The sequence below is a fragment of the Crinia signifera genome, chromosome 3 (genome assembly GCF_055691185.1).
Source record: "Crinia signifera chromosome 3, ASM5569118v1, whole genome shotgun sequence".
In the NCBI taxonomy this organism is placed as follows: Eukaryota; Metazoa; Chordata; class Amphibia; order Anura; family Myobatrachidae; genus Crinia; species Crinia signifera.
In genome coordinates, this window is record NC_139219.1 from 217,392,020 (window position 1) to 217,414,632 (window position 22,613).

At 46.8% G+C, this 22,613-nt stretch overlaps 1 protein-coding gene across 5 annotated transcripts in view; it reads left to right on the top strand.

The window, feature by feature from the left end:
• Positions 1-643: 643 nt before the first annotated feature.
• ARMC9 (armadillo repeat containing 9) overlaps positions 644-22,613 on the top strand; it is a 154,927-nt gene continuing 132,957 nt past the window's right edge. The window contains exon 1 of one of the 5 annotated variants that reach the window (XM_083177456.1): positions 644-842. The gene's annotated coding sequence lies outside the window, so the exon portion shown is untranslated. The remainder of the gene's footprint in view (positions 843-22,613) is intronic. The other 4 variants (XM_083177457.1, XM_083177458.1, XM_083177459.1 and 1 more) reach the window with 4 other exon arrangements.

Consider the following 22,613-nt stretch of genomic DNA (forward strand, 5'->3'; position numbering starts at 1 on the left):
CCTACAGGTTTGCTATTTGGCCATTCTAAAACTGTTGCAGGGCATGCTGTGATGTGTAGTTCAACAACAGCAGGAGGGCTGAAGGTTCCCCATCCCTGCACTAGACAGATTGGAAAGCAGCAGCACATCACTAGAGGACTGTGGGGCAGATTTATTAAGCCTGGTGAAGTGATAATGTTCCTGGTACTTTATCATCCGCCAATCAGCTCCGTACTGTATTTTTTCAAACCCAGCCTCTAACTTAACAGTTAAAAGCTGATTGTCCGGTGATAAAGCCACTTTATCACTTCACCAGGCAGGCTTAATAAATCTGTCCCTGTGTCGCCGAAACGACTAGCTGTCTGGTTTATCCAGGCATAATCTATAGCGAATGCCTTTAAAAAAAAAAAAAACTTTATTGTTTTTCTAACAGTTAACAGGTCGGGACTGACGCCGGGTTGATACCCTTTGCAAATACTTGCATAGATTTGTTTTTTATGATAACGCTTATTCTCCTCATTTACATGGCAGGTAAGAGGACGGAATACTGTTGTATTGTGTGCGGGGTCATTCTCCACGTCCGCCTTCTTAATCGCTGAATTGCTTGTTACAGCTAGAGAAGCGCTGACATTTTGTGTCGCGGCTTCTGATTGGTCTCGTTGGCGCAACCCGGTAATGACCGGCTTCTTGACTTGATTGGTTGACGCTCCCAGTGCCAGAAGTGTGTGGATGGAAGCTGAGCGTTGCCCTGGTTACCGTGTAACAGTCTGTTGGGCCTGCTCGCTCTTGCTGCTCCGGGCGTAGTGATCTTGTTTGTTACCGTCGAAAAGAGGGTGATAGTGCTCCTCACGTCTCGGATAGCGGTAAGCTTTTTGTACCAATTGGGGTTTTCTGTTGCTTATAGACGTTTAAACCATGGCAGTTGTGACACTCTGTGTTTATATTCAGTTACCATATTATATTTATAATCAGTTTCCAAAGAATACGGTGTGGTAGAGGCTCTTTTATACGTCTCTCTCTGTCCCTCCTGCGTTTGGTATCTCTGTCCACACGCCCCCCTCCCTTTTTTTGTTTTAGTATACATGTTGTAGTGGCAACAGGACCACATGGAGTAGATAGGTCCATCATCATGGCAGCAAAGGCGGCTGAGCATCAAAAATAGAACATTTGGTACTTCCTCATCAATGGCATATATTCAATGCCGTGGGCGAGCGGTGACTGCGAGCAGGACTTTTTGCTCGCTGTGACCGCTCACCCTGTCAGTATTCAACTGACCCCCCTCATTCGCAAATTCCCCCTCGCTCCGTTTTTTGAGCGAGGGGGAATTTGCGAATGTGCCTCCAAAAGCTGCGAGAATCGAGGCTAATTACAGCGAGTTTGCTGCACTAGCCTCGGCTCTCGCAGTTTAGGGGAATCCTCGCCGTTCTGTGACTGCGAGGATTCCCCCGGAACGTTGCATAGTGCGAGCGGCCAGCGCGGGGGTTAAACTGCGAGGATCACTGGTTTTCTGTGATCCTCGCAGTTTAACCCCCTCGCCGGCCGCTCGCACCGGCATTGAATACCTGCCTTTGTGGCCACCGCTTACGATACGGAACTTACGTAGCACCATTGTACCTTCACCACACTTTGGGCTCGGTGGCTCGCTCCGCTTTGCTCGCCACAACTTTACTAAAGGTAATAGATGGTGGTGTGGACACAGGAGAGTGAGGTACTTTTCTCGCCTAAAATCCTTACGTAACGGCTAACGTAACTGGTGTAGCTGTGGCTGCAAAGATGAAGAAGGACCGAAAATGTTTATTTAACACCAGCTTATTGCAGCTGGAGCACCAGGTGGCAGCCAGGTAAAGACAGCTCTGGTGGCATTTCACATATGGACTCGGCCACAAGCCAAGCAGAGCGTGCAGACCAGTAGCCAATCAGGAGTTGGTGTGGGGTTGTGGCAGCTCCTAATTGGCTGCTGGGGTGGGGGGTTGTTTGTTTGTAGCCAGTATATCTGGGAAACCCGCTTTTATAGTTTATAGAAACCGCCTGGTTTCAGAACCCCCGACAATTGGCTTGCGCCGCCCGCTCCCTACCTGTGGAACCACAAGTCCCCACATGGGCGTTCCAGCTTTGGCAGTATAGTCGCAAGAACGGCCAGCATATTGATCACACACTGCACTTTTGTTCCGATATGGGCCCATCCTGTCGGATGAAAATTGAACAGCACTGAACCTTCGACCGACCGAGTATGGACGGTCAAGACCGGTTTTGCCCGTTTATCGCTCGTACAGGACAGCGTACACACCTATACAATTGAACGGCCGTCCGACCCAGAATAAAAGAACGGCCTGACGATTGTATGTATGTGTACCCAGCTTTAGTGTGTTAAAGGACCTTTCACGGCCAGGAGAAGGAGCAAGGCCTGTGGCTCATGCCCTGAGGGTGGAGAAAGGCATGTGGCCTTGCAGTGTCACTGTCCATGCCTCCACCAGTTGCCTTTAGTATCCAGGTGGCGAGTGAAGCAAGCTATCTTGGCAAGCAAAGCATGTCTGCAAGGGGCTATTTGGGCTTCCTTATTCAGACCCCACCCACCCTGTTCTGCCATGTCATGTGACAGGTCCTTTCTCCTAATAGGAAATGGACTTAACCTATTCCAGTACTGAGTGTCATTCTGTAGGGCCCTATTTGCTATGATAAACATCTGTGGGATGGTAGAGCTATTTTCTGCAACTGGATCCTAGAGGGGGACAAGGACATTAGACAAGGCATACCACCCAAATTTTTCATGACTTTCGGCTTACATTGTGGGCCTGATTCAGACCAGTTAAAAAGGCTGCACTTTTTGCAGATAGACAAAACCATGCTGCACTGCAGGTGGGGCAGATGTAACATGTGCAGAGAGAGTTTGATTTGGCTGGTTTATTCTTACATTGCAACTTAAATTTTCGCTTGATCACACCCCACCCAAATGTAAATCACTCTGCACATGTTACATCTGCCCACCTGCAGTGCACAAAAATTGCAGCCTTGCTAACAGGTCTGAATTGGGCCCAGTGTATGTATCATCATAATTGCTTCTTTTTCAATCAAGTAATTCAGTGGCGGAAGTTTATACCAGTTGCCCGGAGGCAAGATAAATACTGGTGCCCAAAAATAGCCCTATCCGTTTAGTTGTCTGTCTCCAGTAAGACAGGTCAAGGGTTCTAATACAGGGTGTGACACTTGCAAAAATGATGTTAAGAGGGGGAGTCAGCCACAGAAGCTATATCAACATCTTTCAATGAACTGATTCAAACTGGCAGGGGAGGAGAGGTGCCCCCTTGGGAGCAGGAGCCCGGCGGCAGATGATTTTATTGCCTCCCTGAGATACGCCTCTGCCAAGTATAGCTTGTCATAAATATTTGTATAATTTATATGTTGCCACAAGGGTTTCTCAGCGCCTAACAAAATACATGAACAAATGAGCAAAACAGGAAAACAATTCCAAGTTGAAAAGTTACTGTTGGGCCGGGTGTGGTATATTACGTTGAACTTTCAGATCCTTGACATCTGACATCTTCCTTATTAAGAGTAATAATATCATTATTTGTCATGTCGACACTAATGTTATGTTAACAATGCCTTTGTAATTGCAATTCTATCCCTAACCTTAATGGTAATTTTAATATTAAACCTAAGCCTAATGGTAATTCCTTCTCTGGGTTTGTATAAAGCAAAGTGCTTACATCCAAGAGGGGGTTATGCTGCCCATACACATATGCGATCAGATGCGATGCGTCATCGCAATGCGATGTCCCATTGCATCTGATCGCATAAAGTGGTGCCCAGTACAGCACCCGATGTCATATGCAATCTGCGATGGACATCGGGTGCTGCGGCGTACTACCTGGCTGGGGACGGGAGCTGTCAGGCGGTGGGACTCAGCAGCGGCAGCATATGACTTTAAAATACTGGACGGCCCTCTCTCAGCCAATCAGCAGCCTCACATTCAGACCACTGATTGGCTGAGAGAGTTCTCTCTCAGCGGCCTCAGCCAATTAGAGGGCCTTCCAGTTTTTCATCTGCTGCTGCCGCTGAGTCCCGCAGCCTGAAAGCTCCACCGCTCCGGTCTCCAGCTCCCACTAAGGTACCGGCTCCCGCTCCTCGTCCGCCAGCTCCGGTCCCCATCCCTGCCCCGCTCCCGCTAAGGCACCGGCTCCCGCTCCATGTCCGCCGCCACGGCTCCGGTCCCCAAAAACCACATGCGATTGCTCATGTTATTCGATAAATATTATGTGCAGCTCGTAATATTTATCGATGCGACATTCGACGGCGTGCCTGCGCATTGTGTCGAATGTCAGCTTAAAAATGCATGCAATCATTCGATTTATCGGCCAGATGTGGCCGAAATCGAATAATATCTGACATATGTATGGGCAGCATAAAAGGCAAGGATGCTAATAACTATTTAACAGTTCATCTAATTAATTAACCACTTGCAAAAGTAGTTTCCAGTTTACCCAAGAAATTCAATTGTTTTTGCTCTAATACACCCAGAGGTCTGTATAACATACTTCCCTACTTTTGAAAACTAGTTTCAGGGAGATTATAGTTGGTGGTAGAATTTTGCACAGCGCCCCATTGAGAGGGCATGTCATGCTCCACCCAAAGGGCGTGTCCAGTTCCATATATGGGGATATTGTGAAAAGAGATTGTGAATGTGGCACCTGGAAGCGTGGGTGTGTACTGCTACATCTGAGAGGAATATTTTAAAATGACTTATATCCAAATGTAGATGAGCCCCAAAGCAGTTATTAAGAGCTACTATACTTGGTAAAGTGCTGGGAAATGGTGCTGATGATTCAATGTAAATGTATCTATCTCTCATTCCTTTTTTCCCCAAAAAATGTAACCGTGTAATGTGGGCTAGGTGACATAAGGAAGATTGCTAGACTAATGAGGGAGAGAGGGAGATTTCTGCTGTTTCAAGGAGTCTCCTGCACAATGCAGGAGGGTAGGCAACTATGCTGTATAAAGCTGTGTACACACTGTGCAATATCGCTATCAATATGGTCGCTGAGCGACCATATTGCCAGTGATTTGTTTGTGCTGCAGCAATCAATCGCCAGGTGCATACTCCCCTGTTCAGGCCCCTAATGGTCGCTGGTCGCTGGTCGCAGGAGCTAGCTGTTTCCCTCTGCTCCCCAGCAGAGTCTCCTGTTCATCAGCGACCATCTCTGGTCACTGATGAAAACTGGACACTGAGCAATATATTGCACCGTGTGTACACAGCTTTGAGGCCTACACACGGGGAGAGATGTGCTGCAAGAGTTTTCTGAGCGATATTAGATTGCTCAGAATGCTCAGCACTGCATAGTGATGTGCCGCTGAGCGATCTGTCATGGCCGCTGAGATCACTGGCCCTGATCCTGGCGATTCTGTTGTCATTACGATTTAAAAAGAGTCATCTTGCTACAGTGTATCAATGATAAACTTCATCTGGTGTATTAATGCCTTCTCCCTGTCACCGCTCGCCCGGTCAGTATTTAACTGACCCCCCTGCATACGCCGATTCCCCCCTCACTCTGTTTTTGGAGCAAGAGGGAATAGGCGTATGCGGCCGTTAAAACAGCAAGAGACTCATGGCTAAATGCAGCGGGCTCCGTACATTAGCCACGAGCCTCGCTGTTTGGGGAATCCTCGCTGTCATGTGACAGCGAGGATTCCCCTGGAACGTTGAATTAAGGTAAGGGGCGGGCGCAGGGATTAAACAACTTCATTTCTGCGATCCCTGCCATTTAACCCCCTTGCCGGCTGCATTGAATACGGGCCATATGTTGATATTAAGGGGATATGGTATATGGCTACCACATTAGAGATTCTCTTGTTGCTCATCATATCTCCTTGATATTATTGTGGTGTGGTACTTGACATAGCTGTGGAATGGTTTTTTTCACAGTTTGGTTGCCTGTCTTATAAGAAAATCTTATCTGTTATTTTTGGGACCAGGAAACTATACTATCGCTGCAAAGATATGGTGGCAACTGTTATCCTGGCCATACACCAGGCATTTGACCTTGCCATACACTGTCAGAATTGGTCTCTTAGGGGGGCATTTATCATTCAATATTTGCAGCTAAATCCCCCGAAAACTCCGGGGTTAGCCGCAAATTAAGTATCACTAGAATGTACCATAGGGGGACCGCTCCAGGAATCTCCCCCGCATCGCTGCTGGCCGCATCCCCCATACGTTTCTATGGGGAATGCGTGTCCACATTGGGCAGCAGCACTTCGCATCCCTGGGCTACTGCCATTCTGAGATGGTGGTAGCCCATTGGGTACTTATATACCTTCACAGCCCCCATCGCATGCCATATGTAGTGGCATGCAATGGCATTCGATGCGATGCGATTTTCCGGGTTTGCATTTGTTGTAAAAATCGCATGTCATCGCCTTGCATGCCATGCGATGCGATGACATGCGATTTTGATCACAAATGCATCCAAATGCATTTAAATTAGTAGCAAACATGTTAAATGCACCCCAAATGTATTTTTTCACACTGTACCACCCCCACTATCAACGCCAACCCGAAGCGTGGCGTATACACCTCCTGAGGAAGCCGCTGACGTGAGTAGGCGGAGAAACGCGTAGAGGGCGACAGGGACATCTGGTGGTGACTGGAGACAAGCCTAAGGGGAGCACAGCACGCTGTAAATGACCGCAGTGAACTGCTAAAGAATTGGTCGATACAAACTCCCAGGTACCAAGAGCCGGATCCCCATGTGTCAGCTACTAAAACCTCAATGAGAGTGAGTTACAAACCACTAACCATGTGCACATGAGTGGGGGACAATTATATATATATTTTTTAACAGCTGTGAAGCAATTGAAAGTATACTAACCGGTTTACTAATGGACTAACAAGATAAATACAGAGTAATATCATTACTAACAAACGTTGAAAAAGAGCATTTTTGTTATATGTGTGTTTGTCTTGTTTGTCACAGTGGCCACCTAACATCAATTGTATCATAAAAGTTTTTTTAATATGTATTATATGTTTTAATAAATTGTGTACTATTTTGCAAAGCGCAGCCCCACTGCTTTTTTCTGACCGGTCAGAGGGCTGAATGCTTTGGCCGGGGGGACTTGTATAAAAAGTCTCCCCCGGCTGTGGCATTACCCTGCTGGCTGGTTTGGCCTGGGGCTGGTTCTTAAAATACGGGGGATGTACAGGTACAGGTGTGTACACGCGTGATCGGACGGTCCGACGGGAGTACGGTCGGCTGAACGGTTGCAAGAAACAGGGATTGTATAGATGTGTACCCAGCTTAAGAAGTAGCAGCAGCTGTTGAAGTCAGGAGGTGGGTAAACTATCCGGCAAACCCCACTCCCTTCCAGACATTCTAAGTAAAGTGGCGCTGCTGTGCAGAGCAGTGCTTCTCAGCCACCTACTCAGCCACCTACACAGGGGCCGCTCCCCAGAGGCAATGGAGGGATGGAGTAAGAGAGGCTCACGCTGCTACACTAAGGGCCTTATTCTAGTTCACTCTTTCTGACAATCTAATTCTCTCTGCACATGTTACATCTGCCCCCCTGCAGTGCACATGGTTTTGTCCATCTAAGAAGGATTTTGTCAGAAAGAGTGAACTAGAATAAGGCCCTAAGTTCCAGTGTTGTCTCTGCCAAGAATCCTGCAGCATCATCGACACAAGCATTAGGTCGACATGAGGAAGGTTGACAGTCAAAAGGTCGACATGGCTTTTTTCACTTTTTATTTTTAAATCGAAATGTGCTGACAGGTGGTATTTAATGCCCTACCAAGTATTGAATGCTCAGAAAACAACAATTAGTTGTCAGAAGCTGTATGAACCGGTGCCTGATCATCTTGGTATAGATAGACCTGGTCAGCCAAAATGTCTCCATAGCCTTGGCAGTGACTGAACCAAGCATAGTGATAATGGGGTCAGCTGAATACCATGATATGGCTGCCCAAATCATCAAACCTCCGCCATACTTCACTCTTTGAACCAGACGTTCCTTATCGTACACTTGGCTCAATGTTCTCCAATGTAAACTTGTCCTACAGGGTGAAGGACCCTTTCATCTGACCAGATCAGTCTTCCATTGATTGTCGGGCCACGATAATGAGTGTTAAGGCCCCCATACACTATGCGATTTTCGGCTCTTTGGGCCAATAAATCGGGTGAAATCGGCCCAAAATCGCATGTGTTTGACATCTGATCTGATGCGCGGTCCCACGCGCATCGGATCGGATCACGGCGTTGGACCTACAGAACATAAGATATATCGGAATCTGAGCCATCATGGGTGCTTTTTAGCACCCACGATGTTCAGATCCGATATATCTTTATATACAGCCCCCCTGTCTTACTAGCAGCGCCCCCCCGCATTGACGGCTCCCTGCGGAGGTAGTGCAGGTGGGGACCGCAGGCGTCGCAGAGCAGAGACCGTCGGCGTGGCGGGAGAATAGGAAGAAATCCTATTCAAAAGACCGGGCGGCCGCTGATTGGCTGAGCTCTCAGCCAATCAGCGGCCGCCCAGTCTTTTGAATAAGATTTCTTTCTATTCTCCCACCGCGCCGACAGTCTCTGCTCTGCGACGCCTGCGGTCCCCGCCTGCACTACCTCCGCAGGGAGCCGGGAGCCGTCAATGCGGGGGAGGGGGGGGCGCTGCTAGTAAGACAGGGGGGCGCTGCGGGGGACACAGAGTTGGCAGTAACAGAGCCGGGCAGGAAAAGCTGTCAGCGCTGGAAAAAAAAAGCCCATACAATGAATGGGCAGCCTGTGATTGGCTGAGCGCTCTTTCAGCCAGTCAGCCAATCACAGGCTGCCCATTCATTGTATGGGCTTTTTTTTCCAGCACTGACCGCTCCCGCCTCCCCCTGCCCGGCTCTGTCACTGTCCCCCGCAGCATCCCCTGCATGCTGCCTTAGCAGCGCCCCCCACCAGCAGCCCTGTTCTGCAGCCCCCCCTGCTCCCTGGGTTTACATGTGATAAATCGAGACGATTTATCACATGTAAAAAATGGCACATCAAGTGCCAATCTTATCAAGCTCCCCCGGGGAGCTTCCGGGGAAGCTCAGGGGGAAGTCGGGGGCGACTTGTCCTCAGGACAAGTCGCCCTAGTGTATGGGGGCCTTTACATCACTCTCTCCGCTTCTTGTCATTAGCAGAGTTTACCAGTGGGATGGGAACTCCTGGTCTCCCATACTTATGGAATTCCCTTCTCACTTTTCTTGCAGACACAGAGGCCCTTATTCAGATCTGATCGCAGTACAAATTTGTTTGGAAAATGGTAAAAACCATGTGCACTGCAGGTGGGGCAGATGTAACGTGCAGAGAGAGTTAAATTTGTGTGTAAAAATAATGCAGCCAGTATTTACCCTGCACAGAAACAAAATAACCCACACAAATCTAACTCTCTCTGCAAATGTTACATCTGCCCCACCTGCAGTGCACATGGTTTTGCCCATTTTCCAAACAAATTTGTACTGCGATCAGATCTGAATAAAGAAAGAAGTCACATAGAACGCGCTGGAAACATTTTATATAAAAAAGAAAACATATTTATTACACTAATATTTACTGGACAGTGATATGGTACACAATTAAAAGTGAAATTGAATTAAATTTACAATATAAAAAAACAAGCAGATAATCTGACACAGCATATGATTTTTAAGCGTCCCAGCGGGGATAGATGGTATTTATAGAAAGCACTGTTGCTATTCCCAGCTCTATGGTGTCCCCCTGGGGAGTGGATCAATGATGATGATAATAAGTCCACTATAAGGAAGACAGAGGCATGGGCTCTCTGTTAGCTTGTCTGGCCAGACGCAAAAATTGAGATTTAAAAAGAAAGGGAGGTACCTCCCTGTACCTGCAGTTTATACACCGGGTGGCTGTATTCAGCAGTAGTCCAGTTCTGGAAGCCCGGGCTCCTACTTTACAGCAGACAACACACAGACCTTGACATTCCTCCGTAGAACATACTTGTACAAGCCATTTTAATGTCTTCCTTTATGGTACCATTTGATGTAAGCCAATTTCTGTTTTCCTTGTTATATACTCATACATACAACACTAATACTAGACAATAACAGATGCTTACCAGATCTATAGGGCTAAGGTTATAGACTTCTATGCAAACTCGCAAGATGCTGATACAAAACTGGAGTAGTGCAGTAGGTGAGTGAGATGGAAATCCTTGAGTAAAAATACATAACTATTTTCCAGGAATCCTTGCCAACTTTAATGGGATGTAGGACGATGATCTTTTCTTCTCGGAGTCTGTAGGGCAGTGGTTCCCAAACTGTGTGCCTACGCACTCTAAAGGTGCCGACACACTAGAATGAATTTTTTTTTTTTTGCTGATTTCTGACCGATCGGCCCCAAAACAATTGCTGATTTTTACTGATAATCCGCCGATATCGATCGGTTGCAGGCTCCCGCGGATATTTTGCTAAATCTTCTGATCTTACATGCTTAATGAAGGATCAGAATATTTACCAAAAGATCCATAGGAACGCACAGTGGATCTTAAGTGAAATCTTTGGTGAAGATGTGTGTTTGCCTGAAATCTTTTGTCCAGAATGGACAAAAGATTTCTAGGCTAATTTATGCACACATCTTAAGATCGCAGATCTTTCCAGTGTGTGGGCACCTTTTATATTTGGGGGGGAGAAAAAATCCCTGATAATTGACCCATTTTCATGGTCACAATTGTGAATATTGTGTTTTCTCCTGAACCTGTTTTTTTTTTTTTTTGAGAGGATGCTCTGTAATTGAAGTGACCAAGAATGAAAACTTGGGGCAAAAAATCAGGGTAAATTCCTTTTGTTTGTCCTTAATAGAATAATGCACCTCTGTGTCTTCTAATGTCCAACAAACTCTTTACTGAATGCTACAGTAAGTTCAGTGGTACTTGTTTCCTAGCACGGCGCCCATCGGGTCCCATTGCATACCTTAACTTAAGGTATGCGATGAGACCCGATGGACCCGATTTTCAGGCTTTTTTTGAGGTTTCCCGACAAATGTGAAATCGGGTCCATCGCATGCCATTATAATGGCATGCGACCGACCCGATTTTACATTGTAAGCATTGTATGTAATGTTAAATTCCTATGTAGAATCGGGGGTACTTGTGGAATATCACGGCTCCCATCGCATGCCATCGCATGCCATATGTAGTGGCATGAGATGGCATGCGATGAGATGCGATTTTTACCGGTTTTTAGCAAAAATCGCATGCAAACAAATCGCATGCGATGCGATCGCATCCGATTTTGCACTGAAATGCAGCCAAATGCATGGAAATGTGTTGCAAACATGTTAAATGCCCCCAAATGTCATTTTTCAGAGTGTACCACCCCCCACTATCAACGCCAACCCGAAGCGTGGCGAGCGCAGCGGTACGCGTCCTACAACCTTTTCATACCCCCACTATCTACGTCGGCGTGGAGTTGAGAATAGAAAGTGTGGCGAGCGCATCGAGCCACCGTGCCCGAAGCGTGGCGAGCGGACACCTGTGATGCCCGCGAGGGGACGCGTATACCTGTAAAGCCCGCGAGGGGACGTGGATACCTGTGAAGGTATCCGCGTCCCCTCGCGGGGCTCGCTGCGCTCGCCACGCTTCGGGCTCAGTGGCTCGCTGCGCTCGCCACACTTTCTTTTCTCAGCTCCACGCCGACGTGGCATTGATAGTGGGGGTGGTACACTCTGAAAAATGACATTTGGGGGGCATTTAACATGTTTGCATTTAGTGCAAAATCGGATGCGATCACATCGCATCGTATGCGATGCGATTTTTTAGCATACGATGCACATCGTGGGAGCAGTGATACTCCATAAGTACCGAATCGGGTCCATTGTATGCCATTATAATGGCATACAATGCGACCAATGCGATGGACCCGATTTTACATAGGAACCAATGTTAAATGGTCCCCCATACCCAATTTTTGATTGTATACCCACCCTGATGGGTAATTTCTATGTCAAATGCCCCCCATTGTTAACGCCACCCCACGGTGAATGGCAACCCGAAGCGTGGCGAGCGGACGCGTAATACGTCTGAGCCCGAAGCTGCGCTCGCCACACTTCAGGCTCGGTGGCTCGCTGCGCTTGCCACACTATATAAGATCAACTCCAAGCCGACATGGATAGTGGGGGTATGAAAAGGTCGGCGGACGCGTACCGCCTGCGCTTGCCACGCTTCGGGTTCACGTTGATCGTGGCATTAACAATGGGGGGCCTACAATGAAAAATGGGGTCTGGGGGGCATGTAACATTGGGGCCAATGTAAAAAATTGGGTCGGTCGGGTTAATCGCATCGCATGCAATTTGGTTGCATGCGATGCGATTGACCCGATTTTTGCAACCTGATTGCATACAATTAAAATCTGTGGCACCATGCGAGGAAACAAGTACCAGTTCAGTAAACAATGCATTATGCTCTGTTCTTTAGGTGCAGTATTTTAAATACTTCTGTTTATTGTCTTTACTTGTGGAAGTTTATTTTAAACATGAATTGGTCTGAAAAACAGTTTTGCATCCCCTATGCTGGGAACATGATTGGGCTGCTTTACAGCATATAATCATGCAAAAGATAAGCCAATATATTAACAGTTAAATACATTAAAGTGCATTTTGCTGTAATAAAATAATACAGCTAATGTTTAGAAAAATAAAATCAAGAACATTGATTCAATAATAACAGGTTAATCATTCTATGAGTGGTGTGCAGCAGTACATATATGCCAATAACTGTGTTAATTACTAGGCAGGATTGATCAGCAATACTTTATTTCCTTTTTATGTGCTTATTGACCCAATTTAACAGTCTAATAATAGTGGACATCAATCACAAGTGGTTTGTATAAAACTGAACTCAAAACACAACATAAAAAAATAAGACCATACTGTATGTGCAACAACTTTGAAACCTGGTATTGAATCAATTGATTTTATTTTTCTAAACATTAGATGTATTTGTTTATTACATCATAATACATTAAAAAGTGTATTTAACTGTTAATATATTGGCTAATCTTTTGCATAATGATATGCTCTAATGCAGCCCAATCATGTTCCCAGCATAGGGGATGCAAAATATTTTACATATCACTTCTGTTTATTGACAGAAAAACTGATACATTAGACAGTTTTAACTGTTACTTGTAATACTTTTTGTAACAGTTACTGTTTTTCAACAGACTGCAACAGTTAAGGCCCCCATACATTAGTCCGACTTCATTCAACTCCCAGGGAGCTGCAGGGACAATGGGAGCGAGGGACAGCAGCGGGGGTATGCCTGCGACCATAGGGCGGGGTGGGGGGCGGCACAGGGAGCCGGGCGAAGGGAGCCGGGCAAGAGAAGACTCTGCCGGGCAGTGGCGAGAACAGACGAGCACTTCACTGATTGGCTGAAAGAGGTCTCAGCCAATCAATGGCTTCCTATTCGTTTGTATGGGTCTTTTTTTTTTTTTTTTTTTAAGTGCTCTGCTCGCGCTGCCTGCTCCCGCTGATGGCAACGGCTTCTTCCTCTGCCCGGCTTCCTGCAACGCCCCCCTGCTCCCTCCGCCCGACTCTGGTAGCTTCCCTGCCAGCTGCAGTCCCCCGCACGGCTCCAGGCAGCGCATACGATTTAGCAAATTTTATGTGCAGTCCGTCAGACCTTCCGACTCCGATCCGATGCGCACGGGACCGCGCATCGGGTCGGAGGGGATCTCTCCATATGAAACGGGCGAAATCGTGCCCAAATCGCATAGTGTATGGGGGCCTTTATTTCTTATTTATGTACACAAGATTGTCTATCTTTGTAAATGCACTGCAAAGAGAGCAGCATAAATCCAATTACCTCCTCACTGGAATGGAATTAGCAAGATCGGACAACCAGACACTGTTATTGATAAGATAAAACATACAGTGCTCCAAAAAATGCTAAATAGTATGTTTTTTTATTTTTTTTATTTATAGATTTCAAAAACAGTGCAGGGATTTTATACTTGATTGCCATTACTATCACAAAACATTAAGGTGACCATGATTTGTACCATGTACCTCCACAACCACTGTTTGCAAAGCCTGTAGGCTGCACCATCACTGGTTGACAGCTATGGAAGAAAAGTGCTACATAAATAAAATTAATGGTACTTGTTTAGTTTCACGGTGGCACTTTCCACTAGATCGTATGCAAATCGCATACGATTCGATCTGCGATGCGATTTAGCACCCCCCACTATCCACGTCAGCCCGAAGCTTGGCGAGCGGACGTGGTATGTGTCTTCCGGACCTGTTCATACCCCCACTATCCACATCTGCGTGGAGTTGACTTTATAAAGTTTGGCGAGCGCAGCGAGCCACCAAGCCCGAAGCGTGGCGAGCGGCCTCGGAAAACGAGATCGAAGCATGGTGAGCGGACATGAAATACATGTCAAGTAATCCGTGTCCCCTCGCGGGGCTTGCTGCGCTCTGCACGCTTCGGGCTCGTTTTCCGCGTCCCCTCGCTACGCTCACCGCGCTTCGGGCTCGGTGGCTCGCTGTGCTCACCACACTTTATAAAATCAACTTCACACTGACGTGGATAGTGGGGGTATGAACAGGTCGGGAGGACGCTTACCTCGTGGACATAGATAGTGGGGGTGTGCTAAATCACATCGCAGATAGAATCGTATGCAATTTGCATGCGATTTGCATACTATTCGATCTGCAGTGCCACTGTGAATCTAAACAAGTACCACATTAATATTATTACTGCTATCATTGAGCAGCATGATCAAGATGGCGCTGCAAATGGCTGCCTAGGAACTGTGTCACTCAGCCATATGTACCCCTGTGTCTCCTCTGTCTCGCACACTGCATAGCAACCTAAAACTGTACTATCCCTGCTTAACGGTTACCTAACTGGCTGTTGCAATGACCAGTGGCACCGCCGTTGGCTGCCTAGGCAATGTGCAGCTTGGCGGGTAGGTGTTCCCTGCATCTACAATCCCCAGGGCACATCGAGCGTATACCTGTATGTGTTATGTATATCTGTACTGTCACTGTTTAACTGTTACCTAAATGGCTGTTGCACAGCAATCCAAATCAAATTCCTAGTATACGCAAGTATATCTGGCCAATAAAGCTGATTCTGATTCTGAGGTTGCGAAAAATATAATCAGCTTTACTCCATATGTGCTATTGTCCTATTATTATATGGACGGTTTGTAGGACATTACTAGTGAAAAGATAATGAGGCTTTTCTGTGAACTGTTCAGACCTGATCGCAATACAAATTTTTTCTCAAAACAGGCAAAACCATGCTGCACTGCAGGTGGGGCAGATGAAACATGTGCAGAGAGAGTTAAATTTGGGTGGGGTGTGTTGAAACTGAAATCTAAATTGCAGAGTAAAAATAATGCAGCCAGTATTTAGCCTGCACAGAAACAAAATAACTCCCACAAATCTAAAGGTCCATACACACTGGGCGACTATGCATACACACTGAGCGGCTTTCCCCCTGCCCGGCGCCGACGGAGGACGGCGTTGCATAGCACAGAGCTATACAAAGCTGTCCTCAACGCCGCACATCTGCTGGTATTACCAGCAGTTTATAGCGGCTTTCTCGGCGATGATGCGGGACCGCTCATCGCTGGGGCATACACACTGGGCGGCTTTGAGCTGAAAGCCGCTCAAACAGGCAGTTTTGAGCGGTTTTCAGCTCAAAGTTGCCCAGTGTGTATGGGCCTTAAATCTCTCTGCACATGTTACATCTGCCCCACCTGCAGTGCAGCATGGTTTTGTCTATTTTGAGAAAAAATTTGTACTGCGATCAGGTCTGAATAAGGGACAAAAGGCAGTGATATATTTCACACAGTGTCACTGAAATTCCATTTAGAGTATTTGTGCTTCTTCTATTCTAAACATATTCAGGAGAAAACACAATATTCACAATTGTGACCATGAAAATGGGTCAATTATCAGGGATTTTTTCTCCCGCCAAAGTCAGTCACTTTGCACTAGGACAAGTTCGTACTCTCTTTTACTAAGCTAAAGTATATTAATGAACCACTCTAAGACATCCTGACATATTTTTAACTAGATCGGAGCTTCTTCATAGGTTCCATTATTTTCACCTAAAAAGCGAAACTTTAGGTCTCTTGCCAGAAGAAGATGTTGATGCTTTTGCACGTTTCTTATTCAGGTCAAGTCACAACTTTTCCACACTAGCCGATTTTGAATATCTCAATTTCAAATTTATCACTCCGCCCTACCTATCATTATTTTTTTTCTTCTTTTGAGTGATTAACATAAGTCTGTGCATGCATCAAAGTGTCACTGCACATGTGCCAAAATGGTCTTGTGATGGCGGTCAAGGTGATTGACAGTCACAAACAGTTTGGGTGCGGTAACAACAATGCTGTTTTGGGGGCGTGTTTGAGACTACAATTTTGAATGCTACTCTCAGCTATGATAACCAACTGTTCTAAAATGGATGCTGCAGCCACTAGGATTTACACAGCTAACGGTGAGCATCTCACTATAAATCCAGGTAGTAGTGACCTAGTGCATAGTTTCACATCTTAATTGTGAAGCTTATTTAAGTAGGCTCTGCACCTACTAAAAATTCAGTACAAGAGAAAACATGCATAGAGGGTCTGATTCCATGATCATTTGCATAAATCTCTTAATTGGACCCTTTGCGTGTTTTCTCTTGTATTGATTTTTAGTCTTGGCAGATTTCATTTAAATGAGCTGCTTAATAAAGATTTAGATCTAGTAGGTACTCCAGTGTACCAGTTTCTGTTTACTTCAATCTCCACTTGCAGCTCAGTGCGTGTAATTGGGCAGCCACTGGGTGTTCTGTAGGTGCACAGATGGCATTGTGGATGGATCTGATGTGAGCGGCTCATTTCGGGTAGATCTCCTACATCATGCATAGGGCTAGGGCAAATATGCAGTGTCAGTGATGGCTACGTTCTCAAGTGGATGTGTAGGGAGTGGTGTGGCCCAATAGATATGTTTATCTCTGAATATAGAATGAAAACTGTGAGTGCCTGCATGGTTTTTTTGCATGTGCAATGTACTTGTACTGTGATCAAGGTTGTTTACTGCAGGGGTAGTTTAGTGGGGTCAATAAAAATATATTTTTAAGTTTCTTATCTGGGATTCGAGCATTTGTTCACCACTGCATGTTAAATGCTTGTTTGTGAAGCCCCATGACAATAGCCAGTCATGGTAGCCCATACAGTTCATGTTTTTCAACGGGGTGCAAGGAAAAACTTCCAGAGCCTCAATTGCTTCCATTGCTTAGTCTTTAATTCCCTATTAGGCTTTTTATAAGGTATAGTTGATGTTTATTTTTTGCTTGTGTTTAAAGTTTGAAAATTAAACTGATTTTCATTTTTTTTTTCCTGTCTTTATCCATATGTAAATAGTGATTTTGATACAACAATGCTCATTCTAAAGGCCCCCATACACTAGGGCGACTTGTCCTTAGGACAAGTCGCCCCCGACTTCCCCCTGAGCTTCCCCGGCTGCTCCCCGGGGGAGCTTGATTAGATTGGCACTTGATGTGCCATTTTTTACATGTGATAAATCGTCTCGATTTATCACATGTAAAAAACCGGGGAGCAGGGGGGGGCTACAGAGGTGGGAGCAGGGGGGCTGGGGACGCTGCGGGGGACACGTCTGTGTCCCCCGCTGCTGGGGACGTTGCGGGGGACAGCGTCTGTGCGGCGAGGCGGTAGAGGGAGCAGGGGGGGCTGGGGACGCTGCGGGGGACACTTCTGTGTCCCCCGCTGCTGGGGACGTTGCGGGGGACAGCGTCTGTGCGGCGAGGCGGTAGAGGGAGCAGGGGGGGCTGGGGACGCTGCGGGGGACACAGGCGGCATAGAGCCGGGCAGGGGGAGCCGGCGGGAGCTGTCAGTGCTAGAAAAAAAAAGTCTATACAATGAATGGGCAGCCTGTGATTGGCTGAGCGCTCTCTCAGCCAATTGCTGACTGGCTGAGAGAGCGCTCAGCCAATCACAGGCCGCCCATGCATTGTATGGGCTTTTTTTTTTTTATTCAATACTGACAGCTCCCGCCGGCTCCCCCTGCCCGGCTATATGCCGCCTGTGTCCCCCGCAGCGTCCCCAGCCCCCCCTGCTCCCTCTACCGCCTCGCCGCCCCACCTAGTAGGTCCCAAGTCGGGTGGTCGGACGTGCAGCAGGTCCGACCACCCAACGCAGATCCGATGCGCACGGGACCGCGCATCGGATCTGAGGGGACATCAAAACTAGCCGATTTCGGCCAGATCCGACTGATCTGGCTGAAATCTGACCAAAATCGGCTAGTGTATGGGGGCCTTTAGGCTGGAATCCTATTAGTAGCAGTAATTCACCACTATTAATACTGGGGCTATCCAATTATCCCTGATAACCCAGATTAATGGGAGGGTCAGGGGTTCAGTACCCCTGATTCCCCCCCCCCCCTTCCTCCTGAGGAATGGGATCATTCGTCAGACTGCATTTAGGTCTACAAGCATTAGGTCGACTTGCATTTAGGTCGACCTGACTGAAGGTCGACCTGACTGAAGGTCGACAGGGTCATTAGGTCGACAGGGTCATTAGGTCGACAGGGTCATTAGGTCGACATGTGTTAGGTCGACAGGGTCATTAGGTCGACAGTGAAAAAGTCGACTTTAAAAAAAATAAAGGTACTTGTGTATTTTGGCGGTGCCGATTTCAGCATCGTTCGATGAACGCATCGCATGCCATGTACCCGATGGCATGCGATGCAACGCGATTTTGACCCCCTATGCGATGAAAAATCGTATAAGCACCCTAAAGGGTGCTTTTGAGCACCCTAATGGGTGCTTACAATGTTAAATGCACCCCCACACCACCCCCCCACTATAAACGTGAACCCGAAGCGTGGCGAGCGCAGCGAGCCCGTGAGGGGCGGCGGTACGCGCCCTACGACCTTTTCATACCCCTACTATCCACGTCGGCGTGGAGTTGAGAATAGATTAGTGTGGCGAGCGCAGCGAAGGGACGCAGATACCTTCACAGGTATCCGCGTCCCCTCGCTGCGCTCCCCACGCTTCGGGCTCGGCGGCTCGCTGCGCTCGCCACACTAATCTATTCTCAACTCCACGCCGACGTGGATAGTGAGGGTATGAAAAGGTCGCAGGACGCGTACCGCCGCCCCTCGCAGGCTCACTGCGCTCGCCACGCTTCGGGTTCACGTTTATAGTGGGGGGGTGGCGTGGGGGTGCATTTAACATTGTAAGCACCCATTAGGGTGCTTAACATTGTATAAGCACCCATTAGGGTGCTTATACAATGTTTAATCGCATCGCATCATATGGCATTGTATGCCATGTACAATGGCATACAATTTGAAAATTGTATGCCATCGTACACTAACTAACGAAATCGCGTCGCATCGCATACCATCGCATGCGTTATGGTATGGTATGCGATGGGCGCCGCCAAAATACACAAGTACCAAAATAAATTCAAAATTTATTATTATTTTTTTTTCATTTTTTTTAAGCGTCAACATAGCACCGCGTCCCCTCGCATGGTTTTGCTGCGCTCGCACCACCACGCCCTAGTGGATGGTAGGGCATGAAATACTGCCTGTCGGCACATGTCGACTCATAAAACAGTCAAATTACCCCATGTCGACCTTTTGCCTGTCAACCTTCCCCATGTCGACATAATGACCCTGTCGACCTTATAAAAGTCGACCTAATGACCCTGTCAACCTAAATGCATGTCGACCTAAATGCAGGTCGACCTAGTGGTGTAGACCTAATGCTGTAGACAATATGACCGTATCCCCCTCCTGAAAGGGCCTTTTAAATGTGAAAGCATTTATAATATGTGTTTGTTTTATCTCATTTTAGTCCTTTTAGTCCCCCTGTCTGAAATACCCCGGGCCCTCCAGAGCCTTTATCCTACTCAGTGCAAAGCACAATCCACAAAAAATGACCCTCAGAGCTGCAATAACACATGGGATAAGATTCTGGTCCCAATGTGTTATCCCCCGAAAATGGCAAAATTTTCTGACTAAAATAACCTGGGGGGGGGGGGGGGGGGAGGGGGTGTTTGGCTACAAAATTATTTAAAGGAACCATAACTGATTTAATGAGCCAATCGCAGTTTCACTGTACCGGTGAAACACATACCGTATATTCCGGCGTATAAGACGACTTTTTAGCCCATAAAAATTTACCCTCTAGTGGGGGGTCGTCTTATACGCTGGGTACGGCATATATTCACTAAAGGGTACCTCTCCTCGCCCCCCCCCCCCCCCTTCTTATGCATACGTACCGTACCTTAATAATAAAAGATAGAAGTACGGTATTTGTCTGCATCGGTGTTTTCTTCAGCCTAACGGCCTGTCAGATTGCACATTTGATGTCGGCGGCAGGCTCGGGTGTTTTCGGCGGGGCTCGGGGGGACTCGGGAGCGCTCAGGCACACGAGTACCCCCGAGCCCCGCCGAAAACACCCGAGCCTGCCGCCGACATCAAATGCGCAATCAGACAGGCCGTTAGGCTGAAGAAAACACTGATGCAGACAAATACCGTACTTCTATCTTTTATTATTAAGGTACAGTACCTATGCATAAGAAGGGGGGGGGGGGGCCGAGGAGAGGTACCCTTTAATGAATACCAAGGTACCCTTTAATGAGGACAGCGGCATCACTGCAGGGAAGCTGCAGATGAGGGGGTATTAAAACTTTATGTGGTGGGTTATGCTGGGGCAGGACAAACCTGCCCTGATAGGTTTGTCCTGCCCCAGCAAAACCCACCACTCAAGGGACCAGACAGCTGCTAGTGACAGGGAGGTGTGCGGAAGAGGGGGTAGTCTTATATGGCGAGTATATAACAAACTCTACATTTTGAGTGGAAATGTTGGGGGGTCGTCTTATACGCCTAGTCGTCTTATACACCGGCAAATACGGTAAGTGTGTTGTTTTCAAGACTTTTGTAGACTGTGTATATAATTATATGAGAAGTGTCAGGCAATACGTAATAAAGTTACCTAGATATGTAATCAGATTATATTTTCTTGAGTCTGCATCATCCTCCATCTGAACCGAACAAAGAACAGTACGCTGCAGTACAAAGTGTTCTAATATAATAAATCCACCTAAAGTAAAATTACCCCTTTTCTACTGGAGACAAGAATTGTAAATAAGTACAGGTTGAGTATCCCCTATCCGAAATGCTCGGGACCACGAGCATTCCGGATAGGGGAATTTTTCGGTTTTTGGAATATTTTTTTTAAAGCATACTTACCTGTCCCCTGATGGTGTCCGGTGGTCCCTCGGCGTCCACGCAGTCCCCTGGCGTCCACAGCAGGCCTCCAGCATCTTCTCTGGGTCTCCAGTGGTCCCAGGAATGCATTGCGCGAGTGTGCGCGCGCACCGGTGACGTCACCGGCGCGCGCGCACACACTCGCGCAATGCATTCCTGGGACCGCTGGAGACCCTGGAGAAGATGCCGGAGGCCTGCTGTGGACGCCCGGGGACTTGGTAAGTATGAAAAGAGGGTTAGGGGGGTTAAAAAAATAAAAAATAAAAAAAATTCGAATGATTCCAAAAACCAAGGTGTTTGGAATAATTCGGATAAGGGATGTCCGGATACAGGATACTCAACCTGTAACATATTTGAATGCTACACTATGGAGAACACTCAAGGAGTGTGGTTTCTGACAATTGTAGAGTAGTTGGGAATATCTCGGGATTTAGGCTCTATGATCTTGATTTAAAATAAATGATAATAGTACCCTTTATGGTCAGGAATACAAACTGACTCTCCATTGAAATACCTTGGAGTAGCCATCACCAGACACCCCGCTTGATTATTTGAGGCCAACTTCACTCCCCTTTTGACTAAGCTTCGTAATGATCTGCGTTCTTGGAGAGCTTGGCCCTTTTCTTGTTTTGGGAGACTGGGAGTCCTTAAAATATAACTTCCTTCCTATGATCCTGTACCTCCTGCAAGCCCTATCCATTAAGATCCCTCAGCGTTGGTTTTGGGATGTCCAGACCATCATCCGAGATTTTGTATGTGGTGGAAAAAGACCATGGGCCAAATGTAATAGGGTGAGAGTTTCAGAAAGTGAGAGATTTGGGAGAGTTTTCCCATGTTTTTTAAAGCAGCAATCAATTACATGGCAAAATCAGCCTGGTTTTGCAGAGTAATTGATTGCTGCTTTAAAAAAAAGGGGAAAACTCTCCCAAATATCTCACTTTCTGAAACTCTCACCCTATTGAGAGAGAAAGAGATTATTATTATTATTATTATTATTATTATTATTATTATTTTATTTATAAGGCGCCACAAGTGTTTCGCAGTGCCGTACAAGGGAACAATACAGGGAGACAAAGCTTGGCATAACATTGAATAAATAACAAAAATACAGTACAAATAAAGAGCGCACAGTTCAATACACATTACAGCTTAAATGTAAGTAGTGAGGACTCAATCAACATACAACTAGAGCAGTGGTTCCCAACCTGGGGTACTAGTACCCCTGGGGGTACTCTGCAGACCAGTTGGGGGTACTTGGAAATAATATTGGTAATGGCGGAAGAAGAAAAAGTATCCCAATGGTAAAATAAATCTACCATTGACATGGAAACAAGCCACGTTGTGTCATTT